The sequence below is a fragment of the Solanum verrucosum genome, unplaced genomic scaffold (assembly GCF_900185275.1).
Source record: "Solanum verrucosum unplaced genomic scaffold, falcon-dt-bn FXZP01000073.1, whole genome shotgun sequence".
NCBI classification, from domain to species: domain Eukaryota; kingdom Viridiplantae; phylum Streptophyta; class Magnoliopsida; order Solanales; family Solanaceae; genus Solanum; species Solanum verrucosum.
Genome location: NW_026020298.1, coordinates 51,016 through 57,604, shown reverse-complemented (window position 1 = coordinate 57,604; position 6,589 = coordinate 51,016). Strand labels below are relative to the sequence as shown.

General features: G+C 36.1%; 1 pseudogene; it reads left to right on the top strand.

Moving 5' to 3' along the window:
• Window positions 1-970: 970 nt before the first annotated feature.
• On the top strand, window positions 971-5,496 carry LOC125834769 (probable protein S-acyltransferase 7; annotated as a pseudogene).
• The last annotated feature ends 1,093 nt before the right edge of the window (window positions 5,497-6,589 follow it).

The window sequence follows — 6,589 nt, the reverse complement described above, 5'->3', positions numbered from 1 at the left end:
GACAAGTCGACAGACCGTGGTTCCTTTCACGGTCCGTAAACCCTGTCGTGGTTCACATATTTTTCTGTTGTTCTGGTCTGATAAGTTCTAAGGTGTTACAATACCTAACCTATTCACCACCTTTTTTTTTCAACTCTTTTTAACAACACCAAAACCAGTCAGGCGACTATGTTCTTTATAAAATGTGAAAAGAGATTCAGCACTGCCAAAGACCATATCTACAACGAGGCATTCAATTTATTGTAGTTCTGAAAAATTATCATCATTCATTAAATCTTCATCTTCATCCCATTCATCCTCAAATTCATATTCCTCTCCGCCCGAAACACTTACTGATTCATTTTGCTCCAATTGATTCATCTCTTGATGAAGCACGTTTAGAAGACCTTCATCATCACTGTTCAAATATACATCAGGGCCATCACCGTATCCACCATCTGAATGTTAATCATGTTCATCATTTTGGGATAACAAACTATCATCATCACTTAATACAAAAACATTATTCAATACTTGAGTTAATTGACTACTCTGATTATTGAGATCCATTTTGTTAAAGTTACATAATTTCTATTTATAAATCGATCAAGAAATGAATCAAAAACTTAAAATCACAATGAGAGATAAAATGGGTAAACAAGGCAAAATTGAGAGATAGAATAAGTAAAGTCGAAAGAAAAAAAAAAGTCAAAGATGGTTTTGTTTTTTGGAGAAAAATTTATGGTTTTGAAGCCAAAAAGTTTGTTGTTTTTTACCCTAATCATGTCAACTTTTCCAGACAAGTTTATTGCATTCCCTTTTATTCGATTACCCTAAGCTAAATCGAAATCACTACTATTAGTTTTTTTTTTTTTTTCCTTTCATTTGACTCTATTTATCAGTGCAGTGTGGAACCACCGGAGACAGACGCCGGGAAAGGAGCGATGTGGCTGGATGGAACCACCGGAGAGAGACGCCGGAAAAGAAGCGATGTGGCTGGATGGAACCACCGGAGAGAGAGAAAGGGCGGAGCTCACTCCAACTCAGTAGATAAACAAATAAAGGGTCAAAAATCAAAATATATAGGGAGCGGTTGAGAGTAAATTCAGAGAATTCAGGTGAACGTTATTGCTTAATTCTCATAATTGCAAAATTAGCTTCTAATGGATTTTGCTTTTCTTCCTTTCTCTCGCCTCTCTCTCCTTCAGCTTCACACTTTCAATTCTTACAAACATTAACATATCATACCAATATTTTCCAGTTACAGAAGGAGGAGGGAGTCCTAACCTATATTTTCATCCAACAAAAACCATAGCTATTACTACTAATTTATTTCACATAAAAAGAAGAAGAAGAATATTGTTGTGTGTTCATTGTAAAATTGTTGGAATTTGTGTTTCATTTTGGAAAATTCTCGATTTGGGTATTGGGTTTGTTCTATTAATAGCATTTTACAAGAGAGAAAACAAATCCCTAAATTCCCAAATTGTTGGAAATTGTGTTTATTTCACAAAAGTATCCATTTGGGTGTTCGGTTTGTTCTATTGATCACAAAAGACAGCATTTTACAAGAAGAAAAAGGATTTGGTGTGTCGATAAATTTCCAAATTGGGCATACTTTGGGTTTGTTTGCTTATCTGTGCATTGTAAGATTGTTGGGGATTGTGTTTATTTCCCAAAATTCTCGATTCGGGTGTTTCTAAAGATTTGTTCTATCAGATCACAAAAGGCCTTTTTGTCATTTTATTGATTTATGTGTTCCATGGCAAGATTGTTGATTGAGGTTCAAGCTTTCATTACTGCAGCTATAAAGATTGGATAAAGACACAGATGCTTGAATTTGTAAGTGATTGGAGATCCGTGAGATCTCCGTCAGCTTGCCAAGGAAAATGTATTCACCTCCCCCGTCTTCTCCTAGCACCCGATGTGATTCCAAAGAGAGAATGAACAACACTAATGGCTCACAATTGCGACTTTATCAAATTTGGCAAGGAAGAAATGTAATGCTGATCTTTTTCTTTGTGTTTCTCCTGAATTTATATATATTTTGGTTTGCAAGCACCATGTTGTTCAATTATCATCCTTTAGCATTAAGTCCAAAGATTATAAATTTAACCATGGTTTCTTCCCGTCTACCTAAGTCTTGGTGGGTAGAGTTACCCAATACCAATGCTTGGTGGGAGGTAGCAGGTACCCAATGTAATAGTCAAGGAATGCCACCGTCAGAAAAAGATAAATTAAACTCCCAAGTATTCCACAAAAAAATATCAATCAATCAACGACCTCTTAATTCCAAATTTATTTGGGCCAGCTATTCATCACGTTTTGGCTATCTTTACATGTTTGTTAACCTATGACAGCCCTGCTCCTTTAATGGGACTTGAGCTAGCTATTTTTAGGCGGAGAATTATGATGCAACTTTACTATAGTGTAGAATAGCTAACAGAAGTGAAAAGTAAAGGCTTCGGAAATAGCCTGTCACTGTTTGAAATTTTTTCCCAATTTTACTATATTATTTGTAAACTGAAGCTGGTGAAAGAAATCGATATTAGAAGAAGTCCCTACTATCTCATTATAGTCTTTTATATCTTTGCAGAGATTCTACCTTGGAGGCAGACTTGTTTTTGGTCCAGATATTAGAGCACTGTTTCTTACGTTGTTCTTGATCCTATTTCCAGTAGCATTGTTTTGTGCTTTTGTTTCGAGAGAACTCATCAATGCATTTCCCCACCGATTTGGCTATCTTATTATGGCCATATCTCTTCTCTTCTCAGTCTTTGTGAGTTTTCTTCTTCTTTTACTTGACTGTTACTGCTTTATCCGTTTCCGATCCATCTTTATCTGCTGTTCCTTTTAGTCCATCAATGTTAGGATGCAAGAAAAGAAATAAATCAGGTGAAAAAGGAATACATCCCTTTTGGTGTAAATGCCATTCAAGCGCAGACATAAATTGGATCAAACTAGGTTATTATAATTATGCCAAGTATGGCAGTTACTTTATCACTGGCTCTATTATATAAAAAAGACAGTAAAATGCCAATTCCCCTTTCTGTCAAAAATTAGTTATAGTTCATGCAAGCCAGCCGATAATCAGCATTTTTAGTATGTGCCATGTTTTTCCCTTAGATGTAGTATCAAATGGGAAATGGTTAGTGGAAGGCATTTTCTTCTGCTCATGCATTTTGTTTGCTCTAAGAATTACTACTTATCTTATTACCATGTTCCTTATTTTATGAATATGTATAACCTGTAAGTATGCAAAGATGACACATGGTTTGATGCACGAGCATCTACCAAGAGGTGATCTTTGTATATTTTTCACTCTCTCTCTATTTGGAATGGTGTGTGCTTAAAGTTGGTTCATGGTCGATCGGGGATCTTAATAGGTAATGTCTAATGTATTGATGTAAATTCTTGCAGATTGTAGTTCTTCTGTTGCTAACATCTGGAACAAATCCTGGAATTGTTCCACGAAATGCCCATCCTCCAGACGCTGACGATGAATGTGATACCTCTAGCATCTCGACGAGTTGTTTAGGAAGTCAGACTGGTCCTGTCAGTTTACCGCCTATGAAAAATGTTACAGTCAATGGAATAGTTGTCAAAGTAAAATACTGCAAAACATGTATGCTATATCGGCCACCACGTTGCTCTCATTGCTCCATATGCGACAATTGCATTGAGCGCTTCGATCACCATTGTCCATGGGTGGGACAGTGCATTGGGAAGGTAGGTGTGATCTATGCTTGCATTTCAAAAAGTTGTCATTTGGATATATTGTCCTTTAGCTTCTGGTTAATCTTGTCCTGTCCACGAAACACTTTTTTTTTAACAAAAATTGGGGGTGGGAGAAGTGGAAATAGGGGAGGGGATTACAAGGTGGGGAATTGAACCCTCACCAACAAGGAAATTCAGGTAGCCAACTAACTGAGCTACTAAGATTCCCCTCCTGTCTACAAAACATACTTAGTCTTGCATGGTAAATTTATTGACGGAGGTGATTCCAGAATTTAAATTTAACGGGTTCAACTTTTAAGAAATTCAGTATTAAGCTCAATGTGCTATTAAAATTATGGGTTCAAATCTAATGTTTATTAAGATTTTAGTAAGATTTACATAAATGTTTATTAACTGTGTCTAAAGTTATGGGTTCAAGTGAACCCTTAGCCAAAAGGCTACATCTACCCCTGCTTATGGAAGGATCTTGTTTTCTGCTTCCGTATATCTCTCTGGGATAGATTTTATCTTTTCTCTGTTTGAATTAGCTACAGTTTAAGGTACTGCATCTAGTCTCTGCATACTTATCTGACCTACAAATAGTGAATGTCACCATAGTTTGGAATTGCCTCTTCTAGACTTCGCTAAGATTTAAACAGAAGATACTTCACATACAGCTCGTGCTTATACATACCAGTCATGTTAAACTGAGTGTGCTTCAGTGTTATGAATAAAGTTTTTGAACAATCTCAATCTGTGTATATGCTTTCTTTAATGTCTCATATGTGATATATTCGCGTTATTTCTTGCAGAGGAACTATCGTTACTTTTTCATGTTTGTTTCCTCTACAAACCTCCTGAGCCTCTATGTCTTTGCTTTCTGCTGGGTAAATATAAAGAAGATTATGGATGCACACCATTGTAACATTTGGAGTGCATTTTTCAAGTCACCTGCTTCAGGCATCCTTATAATGTATACGTTTGTAGTTTCTTGGTTTCTTGGAGGTCTCACGGCATTTCACTTGTACTTGCTAATCACAAACCAGGTCTATTTTGCTTCCTTCTCTTGATTTTAGTTGATATTATTCAGTTCCGCTTCTCACCCTTCAGAATGTTGTATTTCCTGCAGACCACATATGAAAATTACCGGTATCGTTATGAGAGGAAGATGAATCCTTTTAATCTTGGATGTGCTCGGAATTTTAAGGAGATCTTTTGCACCGGCGTGCCAAGTTCCAGGATCAATTTCCGTGCACACGTGAAGGTTGATCGCTCTTTAAGCTTCAACACCCTATCTTACTTGGGTGGGGCTACTACGAATTCAGATATGCACAAAATGAAGAACTTTGATGAGGAAGTTGGCAGACGACAGGATGTTGATGAGTGTAAAGAAACAGACAGCAGGATAAAAACCGTAGGTGGTGGGGTAGATCGATGTGAGAAATGAAAGCGGAGACCAAAAAGGCCACTGGGAAATAACATAATCGGGTTGTACAGATTAGTGCAGAACACGATATGAAAGACAGGGAGAAAGAAGTGGTCTAATTCGTTTAAGTTTTCGTTCTTCCTGCATTGATGACGTGGCTATTGCTGCAGCATTTGAAGTTGTAGGATCGTCGTGGCCGGAGGGGTGGGTTCTCAATACTTTCTTTTTCTTGTGAATGATTAGCAGCTCATAGAGATAGGAATTGCATTCTATTATTCTTTGATGACATTGCCATTCAATGAATGTTTTTCTGGAGAAGTTGTAAGATACTGCTGCATGTTTATATTTCTAAAAAATGGAGTTTATGGCTATGAGATTGAAAATGACTTGCATAACTAGGACATTTTTAAGCTTTAGGCCGAGCCGAAGCTAGCATTTTGAGTTTTAGGTTTTGGATTCTAGAAAAGATAGTTTATTAGGTTTCGAATAAATTATTTATAAATATTAAGTGGGGTTTCTAACACAAATACAAGTTTGACACAATCTCTTATTCTCCCTTCTCTGAGTTTTGGTTATGGAAGAAGGAAGGACGTATCAACAACTGTTTTTATTTACCAAACAATTCATATGTTCATATTGATCTAGTATGCGCTTTTGCATCTAGCATTGAGTAGATCTCAAATAATAATTGTACTAGTTCTATCGTTTCGTTAGGTATAGCAGTAATGTTCATATTGATCTAATATGCGCTTTTGCATCTAGCATTGAGTAGACCTCAACAATAATTGTACTAGTTATATCCTTTCGTTAGGTCCAAAGTGTATAGCACTACTATGGTATAGACAGATTCACTACTCTAGTGCCGTTACGTTGCATACTGTCTATTTCTCATGTATCATTCCACACAAGAGATGTGTACCTCCGACAATAACAAGAATGGAACCATAAACTCTTATGCTTAGAGCATTCTCGATTTTGGTATGCTATAATTATTAAAGTCTCTTGACAACATAAATGAGAGATTATTGATAAGTTAAATGCTTTGTGAAGCATACTTTAACTTTAAAACATTTGTTGAACTCGTAAGTAGAACTATAGCTCTCCCAACACAATCAACAACCAGAATTATTAAGAAAAAAGAGTGAGATTATAATAATTAAAAATAAATGATGAACTTGTTATACATCCATTCACTTCAATAAGGATGATGAAATTGCAGCTCTAATTATTAAGACCAAATATTTAAGAAAATAATAAAAAAGCACAAGGAGAAATTAACAAGAGTTTAGGTTCAACTAATTTGGATTCACGTTGCACGATCGTGCTAAATTACCAGAGACTGTTATGCATTTTTTTTCAATGAATCAGAGCGACGAAGAGTTGAATCTCTAAAGATGATGAAAACAAGGTCACTCTGCCACTTATAATATCTCTCACATATTTAAGCCGTCCGCAAATTGTTTGATT